The 25,868-nt window shown below is 38.4% G+C and overlaps 1 protein-coding gene across 15 annotated transcripts in view; it reads left to right on the top strand.

Moving 5' to 3' along the window:
* Window positions 1–25,868, top strand: part of MCTP2 (multiple C2 and transmembrane domain containing 2) — a 250,502-nt gene that overhangs the window by 20,126 nt on the left and 204,508 nt on the right. For 5 of the 15 annotated variants that reach the window (XR_016392018.1, XM_089906868.1, XM_089906871.1 and 2 more), the window contains exons 1-2: window positions 19,280–22,531; window positions 23,976–24,124. The exons of 2 other annotated variants lie outside the window; for them this stretch is intronic. The gene's annotated coding sequence lies outside the window, so the exon portion shown is untranslated. Of the gene's footprint in view, window positions 1–6,162; window positions 16,683–19,277; window positions 22,532–23,975; window positions 24,125–25,868 lie in introns of those variants that run through there. 8 more of the 15 variants (XM_089906870.1, XM_089906872.1, XM_089906869.1 and 5 more) reach the window with 6 other exon arrangements.

Below are 25,868 nucleotides of genomic sequence, written 5' to 3' on the forward strand. Positions count from 1 at the left end.
CTTATCAGTCCTTCCGACTGAAGATACTCAACGTGGAATTCATCTTGTTTTCTGTAAATGGCTCTTGCTTTTACTTTCCTGTGTTCATTGGTAGTTTCCATGGATTCCCTGCTGCCTGTCTAGAAACCTTTGACATCTGCGTTTGCCTTACTCCTACCCGCCCAACACATGTAAGCAAATAGACAACATATTTCAGCTTCTCAACTAGTCCCCTCATCTCTATTCTAATTACCATCTCCTTGGTCTGTGCTCTTACCATGATGGGTTGATCCATCTGAAGTGCTCTATTAGCATCTTATTCTTAATACCTCATAGATCACACTGTATTGAAATTGTTTTGTTCTCTCTCCTACTGAATTGAGTGCCTCAGGAGAATGACAAGTGTATATTTTACTCATTGAGCTAATACCTAGGGAAGAAAAATCATACCCTCATTACCATTGCGCCCCAGTTTTTAAAAAAAAACTCATAAAAACATGAACAGTGTGATAATTCCTTTTCATGTCAAAGATCTAATTCTGTTTCAGTATTCATGGAGTTGTGACCCTTAAAATCCAAAGATGGAAAAAGAAAGTTTTCTCATTAGTTTAAAAAAAAAATCTGGTATTGTTTTAGCTCATTGGTGGGTTGAAACCAACATCTGCTTTTAACGTGGCTTTTTATGCTCCAGAGCACACTGTTTACTTTCACCTTCAGTGACTCAGATTTCAAACTGTATAAATCGGGGTTGCACATGCGTGCACTGAAATGACGGGGCAGTGGTGGGTGACATGACAGAAAGCTTTAAATACTTCGATGGTGGATTGGTGACAGCAGATGATTTCTTCATAGCATTTGGACATTTTAATAGTTACTTTCCACTTGCTTCTGTTTATTATTGCTGCTTATTTCATAGGGCATCTAAATACCATCACTATTTAATTAGCCTTTGTAATTTTCTGTATTCTTTTTCACTCTAATGCATCAATAATTATGTCATCCACCATGTCTCTTTGTTTTTTTTTAAATTCTTATTTTATAATTTTGACTGATTTACACAGAAGAGAGATTTGGTGATCCCTAGTTAGTGATGGCAGTGTAGCTTAAGGTATAAGCACAGATTTTGTGGTAAGAGAGAAGCTGGTTTAAATCCTGGTACTGCCACTTACTAGCTGATGATTTGCTTAATATTTCTAATCCTTGATTTATTCTCATGTTTAATCAGAGTACTTTTGTGTACCTCTATTATGGTTGTGAGGATTCAGCAAACTCTTAGAGAAAAAGTATTCAGTAGAGGGCTTGCCTATAGTTATCACAAAATAAAGGGTCACTATTTATCATTCTTGAACTAACTACCCACTTGATTTGGAAATTGACAAATGTGTCCAACGTATGTTTTCTTGAAGCAGTTATTTCATACGTGGATGAAGTTGAGATCAACGAAACTCAGCTATACAAATGTTAAGAAAACACAGATTTTATGTTCTGATAAATACTAAGTTGTAGACATATTTGTTGGATAAATGAATGAATTTAAACTGTCATTCTTGTCCTTATGAGAGTAAACATTACTTTATCATTGAGCACAACCTTAGATGATTGATGACTCTATTTAGAAACTGATGACTCTTTATTTAGAAACTAATGACTTTACCAGAGAGAATTTTCAAGCTCTGTTGCATTGCTTGTAATTTCAACAATGTCACTGTATCATTTTCTAAAGCTTGAAGTTTTCAGATAGGTTTAATCTAGCATTTTTGTAAAAGATGTATTACGCTTCGGAAGGGTCAGTAATATGATGGCAAAGCTGGAGTTGATGGAAACACAACTTTTCTGAATCGCCCATTGGGAGATCTCCCCTTTCTAAAGACAACTTTCAATAAATAGCATTGATTAATACTTTAAAAATAGTCCCTAACATTTTGAGCTTATGCTACACACTGAATTTCCTGGTGAAATGATCAGTCTAGTCAGGACTGTTGACTGAAGTGATTTCTAATATATCTTTACAGAAGACTGCTAAGTTTCAAGTTTGGTCAGCCAGGCACTTTGGAGACCTAAGAGAGAAACAGGATTAGAAGATCTTTTTAGATTTGTTACTGTTTCAAGTAGAGAGATTTTCTTCTGTGGGACTGAGATCTTTGGTATTAGCAATCATTTGGATGTAAATGCCTAGAAAGTTGACTGTTAATTTTTTTTTTTTTTAGCAGTTTTGTTTTTGTCATAGCACTTATCACCACCTAACATAATAATATTTTAATAATTATTTATTTTATTTGTACCTGTTTTCCCTGAGTAGTGATAAATTCCGTTTAGATAAAGACCTCCAAGCAGTGAGAGTGTACACCGTGAGGAATCCTGGGGTGTTTTAGTAGAAGGGATTGGAGGAGGTCTCTCTGGGTTTATGCTGGATGGTTTTAAGGAAGAACCAGGGGAGGCTGGGACCACCTCCATGCTGTGTGCTGTCCTGAAACCAGGGCAGTTTAACAATTGACTATTCCAGTAATCTTTGCTCAGGAAACGGGAAGAATAAAGTAAAGTTGGGGGAGCTGGTATGAAAGAAATAATCACTCATGACAGTAGGGGGTTAATACAATGTTTGACAGCTATGGCGTGATCTTGGGGAACATGTGTTCTATCGACTTTGCTGCTGGACTTCTCTCTCTGTAAGTATGTCACAGTGTGAATTTTAGCAGGGATGATTTTTCTTAAGTGTCCCATGAAGAGTTTTGTCTTTTCTTCACAGCCACATTCTAGTTTCCAGAACAATTCTTGACGTATGGTAAGAATAAAATACAAGCACCCATCCCCTCCTCCCATGTCTGTTGAAGGAATAACAACTTTTATTGATGATATATTTTAGTTTGTCCTTAAGCTGTTCGCCTACAAAATATGGGGCTTCTTTCAGACAAAAAGGAAAGTCCCAGTAAATACTTGCAAAAATTTGCATGGTATTATTTAGATTGACAGGCCATTATAATGTCCTTAGTGAATATCAGGAAGGCAGCTGGCTTAGGGATTGGTCTCTTTTCTGTGAGGGTGATTCTCAGTGAAGTAAAGGACCTTTCTGAGAGGAAGTGTAACTTTCTCAGGTTCTTGTTTCCTGCATAGACATTTTTGAGAGGAAGTGTAATCTCTCATGTTCTCATTTCCTGCGTGGATGTACTAGGCAGTGGATAATGTAAGATGTGGTGTAGGATTTATGGATACACTTTATTGAAATCTGAATAATCGAAAGCTCAAAACGAAAAAGTGAATAGTAAACCAAAGAACCTTTGATCCTTTAAGCTGGTCTCACTCCTCTGACTCTTGTGTGAGACAGAGTCTCCACAGCACCCAGTATGGTCCTTTAAATATACACTGAATAAGATCCATCCTCTTACCGACCTCTCCCTCCCCTCCCCCTCCCTGCTGCATTGACTTCCCAGCTTACTTAAAATAAAATCTAAAGTCTTTGTCGGGCCAACCTCTTCTCCGATGTCATCTCTTCCTACTGCCCACTGGGTCCTGCAGGTCTGGCTGTGTTGACTTCTTTGCTCTTCGTAGGATACAGGGAGCATGCTTCTGGATTTGGGCTTTGCATCCACTCTCCCCTCTGGAATCCTCTTCCCCAAAGAGCTAGTGTTTCTCTTCCTCCTTGTCACTTAGATGTCTGCTCCTGTGTTCCTTCTTCCTCTGTGAAATGGCTCCATCGCCCCCTCCATGCATATATATCCCCACTTCAAGAGAGAAGATCCCTCTGATTGATTGATTGATTTGGCCACTGAATTGTTGAATATACAAGAGGTCAAGTCAGGCTTGGGAAGCTGTTCCTGGGAGTCCATTTAAAAGAACTTTCAGAGTTTATGATACATCAGACCGAATTCAACTTTATCTCCTGTACATTTTGCATCTGCAACAGTGCTGCATGTTCACTACAATGAACTGAAAGAATTACAGAGAAAACTTGTTTTGTTTTGGAAATGTCACCATTTAAAGAATATTTATGGTCCATTCGGCACATTGACCTTTCATTGCGCTTCAATCTCATGAGGGTTTCTAACTCCTGTCTCTTATTCACGATGCCACTGCTAAATCAAGCCTTCAGTGAACCAGATTTCTGTAACCCCACTTTATGTTAAATGGGTTTATTTTAATGTTGTAAGCTTGAATTTCTGCTCTAATAATGAGTGACTCCTTTCTCAAAGGAGATGCAAATCTTTTTTTTTTTTTTTCCCTACCTCTGCCTCATCACCTGGGTCCAGAGAAAGGCATCTGTGTCTACTTTTGAAAATGCAAATTATATGAATGGGCCGGAGGAAGCAACAGGAAGCAGTGTATAGTGTAGTCTGTAAATGTTAGGGTAAACTTGAGACAAATGAGATCATTTGTTGAAATTAAAATTCCCCAAGAGAAACACCCTTTAGCAGAGGTGGCAGCAGTGTTTACTGAAAACCCTGTTTAAATCACACTTGGATGTTTTCTTTCAAAACAAGCACCTTGCCTATTTAAGCTTGTCTGGTTTGTATTACATTGTTACCTGATACATTTTTCTGAGAGAAGAGACACAGTTCTGAAAATAGTCATTGCCTAAAGGGGAAAAACAAATTCTTTTCTTAGTATTACAGGCTTTTTTTTTTTTTTTTTTTCCCCAGCAGATTAAAGGATCTCACTGTCCAGGTGCTCTAGAAATGTTCTCTGCATGCTCTTTTGATCAGACATCCTATTAGTGGATACTTTTTGAGCAGGCACACCCAATGTTTACTTACAAATTATGTACATGTGCTGTGGTATTGATAGTACATGTATGATTAAACATTCACAAAAATAGAAATTAAAAGGACACATTAGATCAGTCTGAATGGAAGTCCCAGTGTTTTCTGTGCACATCCCATGGCTGTTCTGGTCCCTCCATGGGGCAGGCTCAGTGCATCCTGGGGACTGCCTCCCTGAGCCTCATGGGTTTGCAGGATCTCCGTGAAAATGCACCATGAAAAGGTGCTCAGACTCTGCACAGGGAGGCTGGAGAGAGAGTAATCTGCCAATGGTCCTGAAAGTCATCTGCTAAACTCACTGCATTCTTCATTCTTCATAACATGTTAGAGTGCATAGGGTGCCTGGTGTGGGGTGGTGATCAGGATGCAGAAGTTCATGTTCCACGTCTATTTCTGGTTTTTGTTCTATTCCTGCAGCTGTTACTGCTGCTTTATGCCTCTTGAAAACGGAACGATTTTTTTGGAAATGGAAAGTTTTAAAAAAATTTTATTTGGTTCCAAATTCTGACCTGAACTCTTAGGAGGCTGTTTGGTCTCTGTGTCATTTAGTGTGAATCTTATGTGTGATTATGGGATGCTGACTCACATACCATTTAGGTTGTTACATAATACACAACACTTTCTAAAATTTTAAGTTCTATATTCCGAGACAAACCTGGCCCAAGAGTTTCATATAAGGAATGTGGGAATGTGCTGCTCTTGCTTCTTTGAAGCCTAAATCGCCCTGCTGTTCAGGTTCTTGCTGTAAGACCATTCTTTTAAAGGATATCTCCATTCTGAGGGTCTTGATTACTTGAAAAGGCTTTACTCAAATCTCTGCCATGGAAAAGAGTGTACCTGCGCTGATTTGCTCACTTGTGCCAATATGGTCATTTCTGCCTTATGATGATAGGATTGAACAGTAGATGACTCCAGTCTAACCTGTAATACCCTCCTCACTGCCAGATAATTGCCCTTTCCAGATCCCATACATTTGTTGAGGAGCCTTTCACCTCACTGTTCTTTATCTTTCTCAACCTCCCATCCCCCTTTTGCTAGTTACCAGCTGGATCATTTGCCTTATCTCAGGAATATATGAAAAGACTCTACCCCTGCCTCTAAGACTGTCCTACTTATGTCAGCCCTGCTTCTACCCTCATTATCTCTGTTTCCTCTACCCTCAGAACCTTGCTGGACCTTTCCTGGGGATTCTGGTCACTGAGCATCTCAGTGGAGATAAAAAGGCTAAGCAAAATTCCTCTCAACTCAGAATCCAATGGGGCTCCTCCAGCATGGTGTATTCAATTTGAGAATGCTCCAGCATCTCTTTGTCATTCCTTCCTCAGGCTGCAGGCTGCCCACTGAGACAAGGTCCACCCAGCGTTCCTGCAGCGTTCCTGCTCTTCAGCTGTTGGCATCATCTCCTCGTCTTTTTTTTTTTTTTTTTTTTTTTTTTTTTTTTTTTGCGGTACGCGGGCCTCTCACTGTTGTGGCCTCTCCCGTTGCGCAGCACAGGCTCCGGACGCGTGGGCTCAGCGGCCATGGCTCACGGGCCCAGCCACTCCGCAGCATGTGGGATCTTCCCGGACCGGGGCACGAACCCGTGTCCCCTGCATCGGTAGGCGGACTCTCAACCACTGCGCCACCAGGGAAGCCCGATCTCCTCATCTCTTGATCATAGGGTGGAGCCCCCCTTGACAGGCTGCTTTTAGGCTGACCATTCCAGTCCTTCTTTTCTTACTGGGCCCTCATCTTCTCTCACCCCTCAGCACAGGTGGAATGGCTGGGCATACAGGTTGTAGCCAGATATGCAATGGGGTTTCAAATGCCACATGAGGGACTGTGAACTTTTTCCTACAGGCAGTGCAGGAGCCATTTCAGGGGATTCTATCTCTACTTTGGTAAGACCATTGCTCTGGGGGTGTAGAATAGGGTTTGCAGAGGAGAGAGGCTTGGGAAGAGAGGCAGAGGCTCAGAAAACCCTGTATTTCATTCCAATTTCAAACTGTTAATTTAGTTGACTACTTTATTACTTGACTGGTAAAACGGCCTGGCAGAGTACAAAGCACATGGATCCTGAGCTAGGCAGCTGTGGGTTTTAGTGACAACTCTGCCACCAAAAGCAACACTGTTGACTCAGGGCAAGTTAATCTGTAAAGTAGAGATTTGAATGATTATTCATAATCTCTGCAGGATTTTTATGAGTATTCTATAAATTAAGTTTGTGACACGTTCTGAGTACCAGGAACATAGTACATTCTCAGAAACTGTTGTTACTCCCCTCCACCCCACCGTGAGATATTTGCACTGAGGTCCGACCTTGTGAAATCCCGGCATATGAAGTTGATTATTTTGATATTCCAAATAGTGTCTCTATTAGTGGACATAGATAGTATTAGTTAGGTTATGTTAATAAAAGGAATAGTTTTTCTAACCATATACTAGGCTATTAAATAAAGTTCCTGCTTGACTGGTATTTAAGTCTTTTTGGAATGATTTCATGCCATAGTTTAAAACTAGTGATAAATGTGTTTCCCATTATGCATAACTTTGGATGGAACATCCCATTAAGACTGTCATCTATATGAGGTTATAAAACTTTGTTGAATAGGAAACAATATTTATTTCATAACTTCTTGTATATGTCAATCTGATTAGACAGATACTTCATTACTTTTGGGAAATTAATAAGTTAATGATTTATATTCTTCCCCTCTAATTACTGTCATTATACATTTTATTCAGGCAATATAATCTATATTCTTTTATTCAGAGTAATTTAGCTTATTTTAAAAGATAAAAAATAAATTATGCTTAAAGTCACATAAACTATTTTAGTGTTATTAAGTACCAGTATTGAAACTTTACAGTATTCTTATTATGCAGTTATCATTACGTTATTTCATGGTACCCTTTAATATATGTAGTGTTTGCTAGCTGAGCTTCCTTTGCAAAGATTTATTTGAGGATTGTGGTTTTAATTTGTGCAGTGTGTGTGTGTTTTAGTTATTGTATTCCGTAGTCAGTTTTATAGCAACTTATAATATGAACTGTTTCTTTTGGGAGATGACTAGGACATTGCTGGAAACATATTGGCCTAGCATCATTTGTCAAGATCAATGGTCTATAAACTCGCTCTTAATTTTAACTTTAATTGTGAAAACAAATTCAACAATGGCTACAAGATTTATGTAAGTCATAGCTGCAGTGTTTATAGGTTCCATTTAATATGCAGTGAATATATTTATTGCTTCTCAAAGTGTATTTTAAAAGATTTGTGTTCGATTACTTTAGTTGCAAAATAAGTTGGGCATATAAGTCCTCTGTGGAAAAACAGATTATTATTTCTTCTTTATAGTACAAAACAGACTCTTGACTTAAATCTTTGTGTCCATAAACCTGTTTTCTAAGCAAGACAGGACACATTATGCACTTGGGTTTTTGGCTGATTAACTGACTGGACAAAATGCCTATCCAAAGAGACATAGAGTTGATTCTCATTATTCACTATAGTTATCTTTTAGAAAGTCACCATGATCACTCAGTTAGTGAATAATGGGTCATTACTCATAAGGGAAATACAGGAATAGGTTCCTGTAAGCTTCTGGTCACATTTTGTCGACCTATTAATACATAACCTTGTTTTATATGTGTTTCTGTTTAAAGACACCTTATTTAATATATATTATTGACTCATTAACATTGAACTCACAGCCAACAGCTCTGTAACTCATGCCTGAACAAAGCTTATCTCCCACAGATATTTTCTCCACAAGGCACAGCATAGCCTGCTTGGGCTTAGGGACATTAGACTGCACTGCAACACTGTGTCTGGGGCCATTATAAACAGCAGGATGGCCATGAAAAAGCAAAAAATGCGAAAAAGTGGCACTCAGTGAACCACAAAATGGTTATTTGTTTACGGTATGAGATCTGAGACAGGAAGCGAGAACCTCACCTTGTTTGACCGCAACTGGGAATGCGTGCATTGGGCAACTCCAATTTTTTGTCACCCTGTGGCAGGTCCATGAATGGACCTGGAAAGTGCTGCTGGGGTTACAAATACATTTTATTGAGTAGGCGAATTCACAAATACAAAATTCATGAATAATGAGGCTCAACTGTAGTTAGAATAAAGTAATATTGAGGCCCCATGTATGCCTTGAATGACAAGTTGAGTAGTTAAACTGTTCCTTCCCAAGAGCTGGATCTGGTAGAAGTGAGTAGAGCTAAGGTTTCCTACTGGGAAGGGCTGGATTCTCTACCTGATGCTAACACTTGAGACCTGTTAGATGTTCCTCACCTCTTCTGGGTCACAGTCCCTGCCTCCACTTGCACGAGTGAATTGCCTTTGGCCTGCTATGACCCTGCAGTTAGCTTCCCCATCCTGTCCTAGTCTCTGAGTTGGGAGACATTAAGAGTGTGGTGACGAAGAAAGTAGGCTGTGCATTCCCATGTCCTGGGTTCAAATTTTGGCTCTATCACTTACTACCTGCCTGCCCTCGGGCAGGGCTCCTCAGCTTTTTTGCACATTCTTTTCTTCTCTATAAAATGGTTATAGTAACGTATTATATGATATCTAATATATATGAGATATTTAAGACAGGAGTTGGTGCGTAAGCGCTCACATGTAAACTATCAATCCACCCAGTTATCCATACTCAACTCGCCTTTTCACTTTTCTTAAGGATTTGATGATGCACCACCAACAAAAACAACACCCCCCAAAAGAATTTAAGGAGAAGAATTAAGGTGAAAAGTTCCAAAGTGTGAAAAGGTGAAGCTGAGGTGATGCTACAACAAACTGTTGGGTTAGGGAGAGAGAGAAACTCTCAATTTGGCCCTGAGTTGACCAGTTCCCAAAAAGGAAGGGCTGATTCTCATTATCTTTTACATAAAAGCAATTGTTCAGGAAGTGCACAGCTATTTCCGGAACTGAGTAATTTCTTTCTTGGTTCTTCATAGGACCCCTTGGTATTCAGATGCCAGTTACAGTGACTTGTAATACATTTGTGTGTACCCGTGTCTCTCTCTCACCTTGGAATCTTGGAGGCTGGGTGTTATGTCATTGATTTCAGATCTCCAGGTCTAGCGCCGAGATGCTAACTCTGCTGTGGAATCCCTGCTTCTGATGATGTGATTGCCAAAACACCTGTCTCTACAAGAGCGCTGTGTTTGCTCTTCCCCTGATTTTATCATGGATCACAGACATGCAGCTCTAGTGCAGAAAAAGGCATTGGGTGTTCTGTATAGATACTGAAGGCATAAGAGGCAGATAAAGGGGCTGAGTCTAGGGTGGCTTGTGTATGGGGCCACATGGACTTGGAGGACACAGTGGCTGGGGCCCTAAAGCCATATACTCCATGCTTTTGGTTCATGCCCCTTGATTATTAAATATTTAAAAACGCATGCCCTTGTGTATGCATTTGTTTACCTGTAGATTGCATATATGAAGTTCAAAACTCATGTAATTTATACATTATAATGTGCATTAAGAAGAGGTTGAAAAAGAAGGACGACTGTTCTCAAAGTAGATTGTAGAGATAGTTGCATAACTCAGAAAATTCACTAAATATTATTCATTCAGTTACACACTTAAAATGGGTGACTTTTCTGTTATGTAAATTATGCTTTCATAAAGAAGTTTAAAAAAGGAGGGATGAGGTAGAGATGGGATTAGCAGTATATAAACATCTTAAAACATATTATAAATATAAAAACCCCTTTTATTCTCATCTGATGTATTGAGAACTAAATGCTATTGTTACTAAGAGCAGTGTGATTAAACAGAATCCTTAACATTTATAATCACTTAATGGTTTTATTGAAAAGCTCATTTTAGGAGTCTAAGTACCCCTCTATTACTGTTGCCTGTGCTTAATTATCAGCATTCTCTTTAGTCCATAGTTTCTTTACAAGGATCTTTTTCAGTAAAACTTGATAACATCTTTAAATGTCTTCAGCCAGTTGTGTGGGTGCGCGCGCATGCGTGCGCACTTACACACACACACACACACACACACACACACACGAGTTTCTCAGTTTGCAGCAGAGGGATCCTGAGAACCTGTGGCCTGTGATCTCTGTGCTGTGAAATTTCCATTTTCCCCTCAGAGCAGCTCAAAATCGCTTGTGATTGGCTGATATATGGATTAGGTGTGGGGACCACATTCTCTTCCCTTTCTTGACTTTATTAGCACCTTTCACTAAGGGAATTGCATGTGTATACTTTTTGGTTTGTTTGTATTTTTATTATTATAATTTCTTATCTGTCTCCTCCTTCAGGATGCACACTTCCTGAGTTCAGGGACTTTGTTTTGTTCATTGTGGCGTTGCCAGCACTTTGATCCATTCTTGGCACAAATTTGTGGCTCAGTAAATGTTGTCAAATGAGTGAATCAACCCGTATATTAAAGTTTAGCAATGGTTAATTCTTCTCAGTTTAAAAATAAAGATAACTATACAGAGAAGTTCTGTTACTTAATTCCTGCCCACGCTGAGATACGTACACTCAACTTTGGAGACCACTGCCTGTGGCTGTGTGTAATGTGAGGAGCAGAAGAGGAGGTGAGAGGTAGGAAGGGAAGCAGCACAGGCACGAGGCCAGTAAGAAATATCCTGTATTGAGAGATCAGACTCTCTCTTCTGACATCTGGCATTTGGGTCAGACCCACCTTACCAGTATTAACTTATAAAGGGAAGGAGTAAATGAGCTAAATCAGAAAGTGAAATAGGTAAATGCAATTCCTCATTTAGAACAATGTAAGGCATTCTTGAAGTACAGTGCAAAAAGGGCTGCTGGTGGTGTTTGAGGGATTTGTGAGATTGGAAGAGTGACATTGTGACATATGACTCTCCACAGTGGCGGGACTGGCAAGGACCAGAAAGTACTCGGGTGAATTGCATCATTTCGGTTTGTTTTAAAGAACTGCCTTGTAGTGTGGTTAAAATCCAGTTGGTTCAATTTTTTTTTTTTTAATGATTAGTTTTATTGAGGTGTAATATACATAGACTAAAATTTGCCCTTTGGAGGTAAACAGTTGTCTGAGTTTGAGAGAAACAGTTGTGCAACCACCACCACAAACATGGTATAGACTGTTTCTTATCACCCCTAAAGTTCCCTTGTCCTCTTGTAGTTAATCCCCTCCTTTTCCCCAGCCACCACTGATCTTGTTTCTGTCCACATAGGTTTCCCTTTTCCAGAAGGTCATAAAAGATGGTATCATACAGTATATAGCCTTTTGTGTTTGGCTTCTTTCACTTAACATAATGCTTTTATATTGATATCTGTGTTGTTTTGTATATTAAAAGTTCCTTCCTGAGCTTCCCTAGTGACGCAGTGGTTGAGAGTCCACCTGCCAATGCAGGGGACACGGGTTCGTGCCCCGGTCTGGGAAGATCCCACATGCCGCGGAGCGGCTGGGCCCGTGAGCCATGGCCGCTGTGCCTGCGCGTCTGGAGCCTGTGCTCCGCAACAGGAGAGGCCACAACAGTTAGAGGCCCGCGTACCACAAAAACAAACAAACAAACAAACAAAAAGTTCCTTCCTTTTTATTGCTGAGTAGTGTTCCATTGTATGGATGTACCGTATCTTTAAAATGCATTCACTAGTTTATGGAGAGTTGGGTTGTGTTAAGTTTTTGATAATTCTGAAAACAATTTCCATAAACTCATGTACAGGTCATTGTATGGACATCTGTTTCAATTTCTGTTGAGTGAATACCTATAAGTGGGATTGTTGGGCCATGTGGTAAGTGTATGTTTAATTGTATAGGAAACTATCAAACTGTTTTCCTTAGTGTTTGTACCAGTTTGCATTCCTATCAGCAACACGGGAAAGCTCCAGTTGCTCAGCATCCTCGCCAGCACTTTGTGTTGTCCATTTTTTGCATTTGCTTGTTTGTTTGTTTGTTTTGGGTTGTTCTAGAAGATAGTTGGTTTAGTTTTGAGTGTGATGGTATGGGCATGGTCTTACGTTCATTTTTCTCTTTTTAATTCTTTAATTTGTTGTTATCACTTCTCTTTTTCTTGAGGGAGTCTTCCACCTTGCTTTTCCCCTTCACTGCCTTCGTTTGTATAGACTGTAGGATTAACACCTCATTAAATACTGTCCCAGTTCTATTTCTGCATATTTGTAGTATGCATTACACACTACTTTGCTCCCTGCTGAACTCTTACTGTTAGATCATGAACTTCTTGTGGGCAGGTTTCTTGCCACTCGGATAAGAACCAGCAGGCACTCAGGTAACATTCTGTGTTGATTGAGTTGTAGGGGATAAGAAAGAGTAGAGTCAGTCTTGAAAAAATTATTATTTTAAAAAGACTCTAATTTATAATCTTTTGGTATGTAAGGTATTCTGGGTAGTTTTTTTAGGACTTAAGAAAAGCATATTTGCCAGCTTTTCAGTTCTGAATTGGGGATCAATTGGCAGAACCCTGTTATTGATATTATTGTTTAAGCTATTAGTATAAGGACTTTTTAATTGCTTATTAAATTAGTTACATCACTATGCCTTCTTCTTTTAGTTCGTCACTTCTGAAGTGCCCACTGAAATGCCTCCTGTCGAAGCAGTTAGGCTTGGTTGGGCTTGGTTTCAAATTCTGCCAATTTTCAAACTCTCTTCAAATTCAGTTGTAAGCATAATTAATGTTTTAGACAGATAATAATATAGATTTATCCCTACAACTTTGGTTGTCTTGGGTCATATCATTTCAGTGATCTCATTATAAAGATTTGGGCTTGGTTTCAAGTTCTGCCAATTTTCAAGCTCTCATCAAATTCCAATGGAAGCATAATTAATATCTCAGACAGGTAATAATACAGATTTATCCCTATAACTTTGAGTGTCTTGGGTCAAATCTTTTCAGTGACTGCTTTATAAAGAGTTATTGAAAACTGATGTCTCAGTATTGATTTTTGGTGTTTCTTATATAAGTACTCTCAAGTGGATATAGCAACTTTGATAAGGATTGAATTTATCAGGCTCACATGTGTATGATCATGCATTCTGCGGACAATTTCCTAGTATTTCGTGTTAGTTATTTCTCTAAGCACATTTTCATATATATATAGTTCCAAAGAAAATCTCACCTGAGTGTTTTCCAAAGAGCCCATTTTACTCCCAAGCCCACAGGCACATTTTTATTATTCCAAGGACTTGAAGGCTCAGCTCTCAATATTCTGAAGAATATTATGTTATTCTCTGTCCCAGACATTTGTATTCCAACTCTGATATTTAACAGTGCTGTTTCAGAGTTTTAAATAAGAGGGGGGGGAATGCCCAAAACAAATGGTTTCAACAGAGAAGATGGTTCAACTTTAAAGTGTTTTACTCATGTATCCCTTTTTCTTACAGATTTTGTTCCAATCACCCGCTTTCTGCTAGCAGGGTAAAACAAGGGAGGGTGGGCAGGGACTGTACTAGTGGTTCCAGCTAGTGGGGGTAGTGTGCCTGCTGAGGGCTTTTGAAAATATGTATGATGTTTCTGATTGTCAGGAGGATGAGGGGACATTGCATTGCTGGCATTTGAAGGTGAGGTATGGCATTGATAACTGCTATCCTACAATATGTAGAACAGTCCCATACAATGAAGAATTGTCCTGCTCCAAATGCTAGTAATATCCCCCCTGCCACTGAGCAGTGCTGAACTAGATGACCCTGTGTTTCAGTTCCCAGCACTGTGGACCTGAACAAGTTGCATTTTCCTCACCTGTAAAGTTGGAGTAAAAGTGCATATTGTATAAGATCATTGTGAACATCGCTGATGATGGAAGTAAAGCAGTGAACACGGGACCAGATACATAGTAGGAAGTAGCAAGGCATCATTAGCACGAGTGGCTTTCCAGCCTACTCAGTGTAAAACCCAGGATCCTGACAGTGACCTACAAGGACTTGGCCTGGTCTGACCTACTCCCCTCTGAACTCATCTCCTGCAGTTCTCCTTCCTGCCTCTGCTCCAGTCACACTCTGGCCTTCTGTCTGTTTCTCCATCTCCCCTAGAGATCAGCCTGTCTCTGGACCTTCTGCACTTGTTCTTTCTTCTGTGTGGAAGGCTCTTCCTCTACATGCATCCACTTGGCACTCCTGCCTCACTTCCTTCCTTTTGTTCTCTGCTCACTTTATCTGAAGGAGGCTTTCCTGATATAAGATATAAAAAATGGCAGCCTGGCTCTCAGCAGCCACCCATTCCCTTCAGCTTTTGTTCTTTCCCTTACCATCACCCAACATACCAAATATTTTTTTTCTCATTGTCTATCTCTTTCAAGTAGAACATTTTTTTTCAAGATTTTCTTGATGTGGACCATTTTTTATAAAGTCTTTACTGAATTTGTTACAGTATCGCTTCTGTTTTATGTTTTGTTTTTTTGGCTGCGAGGCATGTGGGATCTTAGCTCCCTGACCAGGGATCGAACCCGCACCCCCTGCATTGGAAGGTGAAGTCTTAACCCCTGGACCACCAGGGAAGTACCTAGAGCATACATTTCATGAAAGCAAGGACTCTTGCTTTGTTCACTGATGAATCTAGAGGTCATCAATAATATTATCCATAGCATATTAGAATGATTGAGTTTTCTTATCTGCTTGGAGGAGGTATAATTGTTCTCTGGCTAGATGATAGATATTTGCTGCTTCTGTTGATATAGACATGGACTTGGGAAATGCTTTTAAGGGTTACGTTATTAAAAAAACAAACAAACATTGGCTTTATGTTTTGGGATTAGGGGAATGATAAACTGTGCAAGATGCTTATTTAAAAGATAGGTATTTGCATGTAAAATTTCCTTCTTGCCGTTGATAGGTCCAAATATTTCTCTGATAGGTTTTGTGAAAATATGAATTACCTTCTCTTATACCCAGTGTGTATTGTTAAAACTCATGAAATTATTTGTTGGATAGTGCTTGATTTTCAAAACTGGGGTCTATGGCTGCATGACAGATAATAAATATTCTGATAAGGGAATCAAGGAAGAGTGAGTGTGTGTGTGTGTGTGTGTGTGTGTGTGTATGTGTGTGTTTTGGCAAGTGGTGGGGAGCAATTCAGTCAGCAAGTAAATATTCATGGAGTGCCGTAGCCAGAGAAACATGTACCTTTAGCATGAGTATTACATTGATTTACCTCTAGGTATGATCAAGTCTCTCAACTTGACCTATACCCCTCTTCTCCTTCAGCCCAATTTTTTGAAAATCAGTTAATCTGTTGCCTCCTTTTCTTCCTTTCCCACTTCCTTCTGAACTTTCCCCCTCCTGCCACCAACACATGTCATACCAAGATTACCAGTAATCTCTCTTGCGCCACATGGATGCTTTTAGGACTGATGTTAACTTGCCTGCAAGCAGCACTTGATGCTCTTAACCACTTCCTCTGTAACACATTCTTCCTTTGTCTTCTCTGTTGCGGGTTCTATTTGTCATAAGGTAACGCCACACTATTTGTTTCCTCTCTGGCTATGTCATTTTAGTCTCCTTTGCAAGCTTATCCTGCTCTAACAGATTAAGTGCTGGAGTTGCTTAAGGCTCGTTCCATTTTTCCATTTTGTACTCTTCTTGTCAATCTTATCCACTGCTATGCTCCCAGTTATCGGAACGTCAATCTGCAAAGTCTGTCTCTAGACCTGGCCTCTCTCTTAGCTCCACAATCCTGTGCCCAGATGACAACTTGGCTTCTCCAGCTGAACTTCTCAAACACAAAGAAGCCAAGACTGAGCTCCGGATTTCCCTTCAAAATCTGGACTTTTGAGCGAATGGCTCTAGTACACTTTAATTGGGCTGGACTCAATCCCGACATCTCCTCTTTCTTATCCCCTTTATTGAGTCCTGTCAACTCAACATCATTACGGTTTCTCAATACCTGCCCGCTTCTCTCTATTAATAGAACAAGAAGGCAAAAAAGTGAGAAGACAGCTCTAGACAACACAAACAGCTTCAACTGATTGACATATATAGAACCCGGAACTGCAGAACTGACTGTGTAAGCTGGGCCATAAAGAAAGCCCTCAATTGTAGAGGAATGAAAACATCAGGATTTTCTTTCTGATTTAATCATTAGGAATTAGGCTTAGAAATCAGTAACATAAAGATAACTAGACAATCTCATTTTTTAAAGAAATTAAGCACTGTACCTCTAGAAAAACCTATGTATCATAGAAGAGCTTAATATAGAAATTAGGAAGTATTTTGCATTAAATGGTAATGATAATTTGACATAATACTCATGGGATGCAGCTAACTCAGTGCTTAAAGGTAACTTTATAACAAATGCTTAAATAAGAGTACAGTCTGAAAATCAGTATCTAATTTTCCATACCAAGAATTTATATGAAGAAAAGAAACTTAAACCCAGAGGGTATAGGAAGAAGGAAAGAATAAAATTAAGAACAGAAATCAATAAATCAATAAAGGAAAAGTTAGTTTTAGAAAGATTAAAAAACTAATAAGCCCCTTGTAAGACTGATCAAGAAAATAAGAGATAAAGCATATTACCAGTAGACTATTACATATTGAATTGGAAACCCTGGTCAGTGCAGGAAGGAAAAATAGTTATTTTAGAAAAGGTGAGTCAAAATTTTCATCATTTGAAACTAATTTCGTGGCTTAAACTGAAAACCAGAATTAATTATAATTTACAGACACATTATTAGAGTTAATAAATGACCTCAACAAGGTGGTTGGAATTAGAATCCATTTATAACAATATAAAACAATATAAAAACAATTGACTTAATTTTCTATATACAGCAGCTCATAATGAAAATATAATAATAATGTCAATAACTTCAAAACTATGAGTTACCTAGCAATTGATTTAGCAAAATACAGGCAACATGCTTATTATGAAAGTTTAAACAATGTAACTGATGATTACTAAAGACTGTTTAAAGTTGTATAGATACCACACGATTCAGTGATCTTGCTCCCTGGTATTTACCTAAATGAGTTGAATACTTATGCCTGTGCAAAAACCTCAGAGAGATGTTTATAGCCATAATTGCCAAAAATTGGAAGCAACCAAGATGTTCTTCAATAGTTGAGTGGATAAACAAACTGTGGTATATCCACACAATGGAGTATTATTCAGCAATAAAAATAAATGAGCTGTCTATCAAGCCACAAAAGGCATGGAGGAAACTTAAATGCAGAAGTGCAAGAAGCCAGTCTGACAGTATGGTACTGGCACAGAAACAGAAATATAGATCAATGGAACAGGATAGAAAGCCCAGAGATAAACCCACACACATATGGTCACCTTATCTTTGATAAAGGAGGCAAGAATATACAGTGGAGAAAAAACAGCCTCTTCAATAGTGGTGTTGGGAAAACTGTACAGCTACATGTAAAAGAATGAAATTAGAACACTCCCTAACACCATACACAAAAATAAACTCAAAATGGATTAAAGACCTAAATGTAAGGCCAGACACTATAAAACTCTTAGAGGAAAACATAAGAAGAACACTCTTTGAAATAAACCACAGCAAGATCCTTTTTGACACCCCTCCTAGAGAAATGGAAATAAAAACAAAAATAAACAAATGGGACCTAATGAAACTTAAAATCTTTTGCACAGCAAAGGAAACGATAAACAAGACGAAAAGACAGCCCTCAGAATGGGAGAAAATCATTGCAAATGAAGCAACAGACAAAGGATTAATCTCCAAAATATATAAGCAGCTCATGCAGCTCAATATTTAAAAAACAAACAACTCAATCCAAAAATGGGCAGAAGACCTAAATAGACATTTCTCCAAAGAAGACATAGAGATGGCCAAGAAGCACATGAAAACTGCTCAACATCACTAATTATTAGAGAAATGAAAATCAAAACTACAATGAGATATCATCTCACACCAGCTAGAATGGCCATCATCAAAAAATCTACAAACAATAAATGCAGGAGAGGGTGTGGAGAAAAGGGAACCCTCTTGCACTGTTGGTGGGAATGTAAATTGATACAGCCACTATGGAGAATAATATGGAGGTTCCTTAAAAAATTAAAAATAGAACTACCATACGACCCAGCAATCCCACTACTGGACATATACCCTGAGAAAACCATAATTCAAAAAGAGTCATGTACCACAATGTTCATTGCAGCTCTGTTTACAGTAGCCAGGACATGGAAGCAACCTAAGTGTCTACCAACAGATGAATGGATAAAGAAGATGTGGCACATATATACAATGGAGTATTTACTCAGCCATAAAAAGAAACGAAATTGAGTTATTTGTAGTGAGGTGGATGGACCTTGCATCTGTCATACAGAGTGAAGTAATTCAGAAAGAGAAAAACAAATACCGTATGCTAACACATATATATGGAATCTAAGGAAAAAGAAATGGTCATGAAGAACTTAAGGGCAAGATGGGAATAAAGACGCAGACCTACTAGAGAATGGACTTGAGGATATGGGGAAGGGGAAGGGGAAGCTGGGACAAAGTGAGAGAGTGGCATGGACATATATACACTACCAAATGTAAAATAGATAGCTAGTGGGAAGCAGCCGCATAGCACAGGGAGATAGCTCGGTTCTTTGTGACCACCTAGAGGGGTGGGATAGGGAGGGTGGGAGGGAGGGAGACGCAAGAGGGAAGAGATATGGGGATATATGTATATGTGTAACTGATTCACTTTGTTATAAAGCAGAACCTAACACACCATTGTAAAGCAATTATACTCCAATAAAGATGTTAAAAAAATAAATAAATAAAAATAAAAAAACAAATCACACTGAAAAAAAAAAGAAGCCAGTCTGAGAAGGCTATGTAAAGTGTATTTCCAACTATATGACATTCTGGAAAAGCTAGGGATAATGAAAAGATCAATGATTGCCAGGGTTGGGGAGGAGAGGGGAGGGAAGAATGGGTAGGTGGAACACAGGGGATTTTTAGAATAGTTGAGACAATTCTGTATGATAGTGTGATGGCAGGCACATGACATTATACATTTGTCCAAGCTCATAGAACTATACAACACAAAAGTGAATGCTAAGGTAAATTATGGACTTTAGCTAATAATAATGTGTCAGTAATGGTCTGTCCATTGTAACCACATTAATGGTACATCCTAACAATTGGGGATACTGTGTATAGGGAGGAAGAGGAGATAGGAGGGAACTCTGTACTTTTGCAGTTACTCTGTATACTAAAATTTCTCTAAAGATTAAAGTCTATTACAAAAAAAAGATATATAGAAAGTAACCATATTCATGGCTAGGAAGAGAATGATATCATGAAGCTGTTCTTAGATTAATTTGTAAAAAAAAATTGCCAATCAAAATCTCCACTGCTTTTATTTGGGGGTGGCGATATTAGACAAATGGATTCTAAAATTTACATGGAAGAACAAAGAAGAAAAGAAATTGATCTGAAGGACTACAACAAGTTGGGGGGCTTACCCAAATAGATATCAAGACTTACTACAAACCTATAGGAATTAATTATTATGAGATATTGGCACAGACATAGATAAACAGGTAGAGACCTTATTTATGGAAATTATATACCTGATAGAGATGGACTTGTAGGTCACTGGGCGTTAGGATAGGTCTTTTCAATAAAAGATGCTTTGAAGTTTGATTATCCATATGGATAAAAAATAAAATATCATCCCCACCTTAAACCATAAGCAAACAATTCAGGATAAAGATTGTGAAAAGCAAAACTTTAGAGCTTTTCCCAGAAGTTATATGAGAATGTATGTGTGACCTTGAGGGTTTTAAAACCATACCCCGTAGATATATGCCACACACAAAAACACAACCTGCAAAGAAAAGTATTTATAAATTCAGCTCACCAGGTTTTTTTATACATGTGAATCTTGGTACTGTAATAATAAAGTTATTTTTCTTTTAAAAAAGGCTAGATATTGGGTGAAAAGTTTTGTAACAAAAGATACTAAGAAAGCATTATTATTAGAATGTTTAAAGTACCATTTCAAATAAATAAGAAAAACTCCAAAGCTATCATCCTAAGAGAATAATGGATCCCCTTTCACAATTTCAGATTGGCAAATGGTAAAAAATCTTGCAATACTAGGTGCAGGCAAAGATGTTGCACAGTAGGAAATTATTGGCTGACGTTGGGTGTATTAATTAATATACCTACTTTGAAGAGCAGTTTGGCAACACCTCATGAGTCAACTTTAGGATACATACAACCTGCAAACCAACAATTCAACTCTGAGATACAGTGTTTCTTATTGGGACCTTACTGGTAATTTGGGCAGAGTAAACCTCTCTTCTGGGCTATCATTCATATCCCACTGTGTGTGAGTCATGCCCCCTATATCATGGTCATTCAAACATCCAAACATTCTTCAAACATTTCTAATCACTTCTAGTGGGGCAGTCCATGGCTGATTGAAAACTCTGGGAGAAATTGACTTATGCATCAGAAGACACATCTAAGAATCTTCCTTAGAGCTTTGTGTAACTCTGTAGTTGTAAAATATAGTAAGCATCTTAAGTATCCATCTGCAGGGAAATTAAGTACAATGTAGCATCTTCTGACAATGGAAATAGGATATGACTGTTAAAATGAGGTTAATAAAGCTACATTTATCATTGTGGATAAAATTCTTGAAGGAGATGTTGATTTAAAAGCTTGGACTTCCCTGGTGGTACAGTGGTTAAGAATCCGCCTACCAATGTAGGTTTGAGCCCTGGTCCGGGAAAATCCCACATGCCGCAGAGCAACTAAGCCCGTGCGCCACAACTACTGAGCCTGCACTCTAGAGCCCATGAGCCACAACTGCTGAGCCCGTGTGCTGCAGCTACTGAAGCCCGCGCACCTAGAGCCTGTGCTCTGCAACAAAGAGAAGCCACCACAATGAGAAGCCTGCGCGCTGCAACGAAGAGTAGCCCCTGCTCACCACAACTAGAGAAAGCCCGCTTGCAGCAGTGAAGGCCCAATGCAGCCAACAAATAAATAAATAAATAAATTTATAAAAAAGTAATAAAAGCATAGCTCAAGGATGTATTATACAACATGGAGAATATAGCCAATATTTTGTAATAACTGTAAATGGAAAGTAACCTTCAAAAATTGTATGAAATATTTTAAAAATTTAAAAAAAGGATAGAGGAAGATTATTGTTTCCCTCAGGTACCTCTGAGTTGACATGATAAAATAATTTTGCATTACTGTAAAACAAAAATAAGAGCATGGGGTAATATATCACTTATATACATCTCACGATAAATAAAGTTTATAATTATGAAAAATAGTATGGTATTATATATCCCTGAATGACATCTTACAAAATAACTGCATGTGATAAATATAATTTTAGAATAGTGGTTACTTCTGTCAGGGCATGATGGGAAAGTCAGAAAGAAGCACACAGGAAATGTAATTGCCGTTAAGTTTTTATTATACCAGTACCTGTGTGTTATAAAATTTTCTATATATCTTCATAGGGCTAATTTTTTAAAGAAAGTAACCAAAGAAAACTAAGTGTAATAAAATAACAAGAGTGGAAGTAGGAATACATAACCAAGGTTGAGAAACTTTGAGTGGAGTTACTAGGTCCAGAGATCTAAAAATGATTATGAACTAAGGTATATAAGCAATGTCAGGGTGAAATCAATAAAACAGTAAATAAACAGACCAATCAATGAAATAAACTCTTTAGATCAAGAAAAGTCAGGAAAGATTAGAGAAGACCTCAGTGTAGGAGTTATAATGTTAAAACCCACTTATTTAGTGTTTATTTAACATTTGCAGAGCAGTTTGATGGATATGATCTCACTGGATCCTAACAAAGAATATGACAATAAAACAAGAGACATCAAATGAGGAGGGACTGGTACGTGACATGGTGGTGAGCTACTTCTTAGCTTATTAAGTTGACTTAACTTCTCTAAGTGCAATTAAAGTGAAAAAGAGTGCTGAAGAAATTTACATTTATGAAATCTGAGAGTCAGTGTTCACACTGACTATAGAGAATTCTGTAGCTTCCAGAAATGATGAGTACCTAGTAATCATTGTATCCTTCTCTCCACTCTTTCTCCCACTTCTCATAGGATAAAGGTAAATCCCCAAATTACAGAATGTTACTTAGGCCATCCATCCCTGCCAGAACTCTAGACAGAGATACTTTGATTAAAGACAGATGGTAGAAACCCTTGGAAGGACCAAGGCCTGCATGGTCTCTGTGTTCCCTGTTAACACTGAGTTGTCTTTCAGGATGTTCAACACCAAACTGGCCTAGCTTTTTCTGCCAGAGCACCACCTGCCCCCTGAAGTTGAGTTATTCCTTCTTAGCTGTTGTGTTTCTGGTTCCACTTGAATGTTTCTGGATGGGCAGACACCACCTACAGTTAAGCCTGGCCCATAGAATACCACTGATTTAATTGACCATTTTTCATCTCATTTCCTTCCTACCCTCCTTGCAGACCCATCTGTTTATTGTTAAGTTGAGCTGCCTGTCTTTTTATATTAAAAAAATTTTAATGCTATAATGAGATTTCACTTATTCTTTCTTCTTAGTCTTTTTTTTTTTTTTTTTAAATCTGGTTTGTTTTCTTTCAGTTACTCTTACTAAGGAATGAATCAGAATCATTTAGAATATTTTGTTTCTTCCAAATCTGTCCATTTCGGCAACTTATGTTAAAGCATTGAGTTCTTTATTAACATTTCTGTGTCAAGGATTCCTAAGACTGCCCTCAGTTCAGGTGATTCTCTAGAAGGACTCAGCATTTTGTCATACTCTTAGCTATGATTTCCTGTAGGAAAGGATACACAGCAAAATCAATGAAGAGAAAAGTGCATAGGAGGGTCTGGAGGAAACCAGATGTTAGCTTCCAAGAGTCCTCTCCCAGTGGAGTCACTTAGGACAGGCTTGATTCCTCTAGTGGGGAGGTGTGACAGCACCTGTGAAATGTTGTCTACCAGGGAAGCTCATTAGAGAGATTTTTGAAGTAGATTTGTGCTGGGAACTGGTCACATAGGCCCCCTCTGCCTAGTGTGTATTTCATTTCCAGACTCTTAGAAAGGAAGTGGGTGTTTAGCATAAGACAAATTGTTTGCATACATGGTTTAGGAACAGTGAGCTGCTCTTGTCACTTAGTTTGGTGGGGGAAACCTTCCAACTCCAAGTTCCTTCCAGATGCCAACCAAGGAATAACCTTGCACACAGGCCTTTTAAAAGCTAGCTACTTATGCTTTTCTGTGCAATTTCTTTATTCTTTTGGAATGGAATGTTAACTCAGGGCTCATTTAAGAATCATGTATACCTTTTATTAAACTCATTCTGGTCATTTCAGGGCAAGATGGTAACTGTGGATATGCTGTCAGAGATGGAATTAAAGTGAAAGTACACGTGTTTGATGCTTCAGAAACCCTAGCCCTTTCCTCTCCTTTCCTCTAATCCTCTCCAAGCACAGCCTATGAATTAGGAGTGATTGATAAAGAGGTAAGAAATTCTGAGGTTTCTTTTTTTCTGTAGATGAGATTTTTTAAGAGACCAGTAGTGTGGCCAGGTATGGCATTAACCAGAGGAGACAGAATCTATTTCTCTATTAATACATTTTGTTTCTTTCCAAGAACATATGTAGTGGGACTGAAAAATGCATCTAGTCCTTTTTGTTGATCCTAATTTTGGAGGGATTTCTGTCTCCATGATATATTTTTTTAATAGATGTCTGGTATATGGAATGATCTCCCTTCTCTCAGTTGGCTCACAAATTTAGTAACAAGTTGGATGATAGATTGGGAGGCTGTATTTTAGAAGAAAAAAACCAAATTGACTATAAAAGCAGAGAATCATCTGTCCTTTATATGGAACTGATCTCGAGAGACCTTTCCCTAATGATAGTCTCCTTTAGATAAGCGTTGGGGGGGATTATTTCTGCTACAAGCACAATTAAATATACCTAGGTGTACAGACTCTTACTCTGTTCTATCAGAATACTGAATAATCCTTCTTTAGAATTTTATTTGCCTTTGTCTTTTCCCATAAGATAAGCTTACACCATCAGATTTTCACTTTCATTGAATTTAGTTTAGATATCTTCCCCCCTATTTTAAGAGAATGTGGTAGGAAATTTTCTTTCTACTGGTAAGAAAAAAGATATTGTGGTTAACTAAAAAGATGTCTCAGTAATGACACATTCTGACTCATAATAACTACCTGCTGCTTTGTCATTGGCATTGATAGTTAGATTGTGGAAACAAACCCTTTTCATCACATTTACACTAAAGGAGAGCTTTGGGAAGCACAATTTGAGTTAATGTTACTGAATAGCCCTGATACACGTAATGATAACTTATGCTGTTGTCATTCTCAGAACCTCTTTCCTTTCTTGAGTTTCTCATTCAGATAGGGGTTGTGGTCCAGGTTCAATCAGAAACTTCTGAGCTGAAATTTAAAAGGTTCGTTCTTTTCCCATTTGGCCAGTTGCTACCAGCCAGCTGGGGAGGATGTCTGGGTTAAAACCATAATAAATGAAGCTTCCATTCGTCTCCTTGGCTTGGGGCTGTTTCCTGTAAAGACCTTGTCCTGCTTTTCGTAGTTTGAAGAAACTGAATACTTATTTTTGTTCAATAAATGAAAGCTGAAATTTAACCGGTAGGGTAGCATAGGTAGGTTGTTTTACGAAGAGGTTCTGCTTCTAGTGCTGATGGTTTGCAGAGCGTGGGTTATATTTTAACTTGTGGCCCTTTGGGTGTTTATGACAATAACCTATGAACTTTTGTCATTGTAGAAAATGGAACAGATATGTTTGTTTGTTTTTAAGTATCCTTTGAGATGAAGAAAACTCAGTATATTTTAATACTTAGTTGGATTTACCTCACTGTCATTTTCTTCAAACCTTAGATTTGTAAGTTTCCTTTATTCTGAAGAATGCATTGTGAATTGGAGGGATGACGTTTTCAAGCATCAAAGAGACCACAATCTAACAGTGTATTAGCTTTATGTACACCCTTAAGATTACGTTTTTTCTCCTGGGCACATGTCTTTTGTGTTTATATGTTTGTAGTTCTGTACACTTGGCATTGCACACTTGGGGAAATTGGTTAAAATGCTTTTGCAAAACTTACTAAAAGAATTCTGGTTCCAGGTAAAATTGAATAAAACCACTCCAACCTTTTTTCCCCAATGAATACAAACATGAAACTGGATAAAATGCCAGTTGAAGCTAGTTGAGTTCTTTGAA

Source organism: Delphinapterus leucas, chromosome 2 (genome assembly GCF_059928025.1).
Source record: "Delphinapterus leucas isolate spDelLeu-1000000601 "Yukka" chromosome 2, BTC_Dleu_Yukka2, whole genome shotgun sequence".
Classification (NCBI taxonomy): domain Eukaryota; kingdom Metazoa; phylum Chordata; class Mammalia; order Artiodactyla; family Monodontidae; genus Delphinapterus; species Delphinapterus leucas.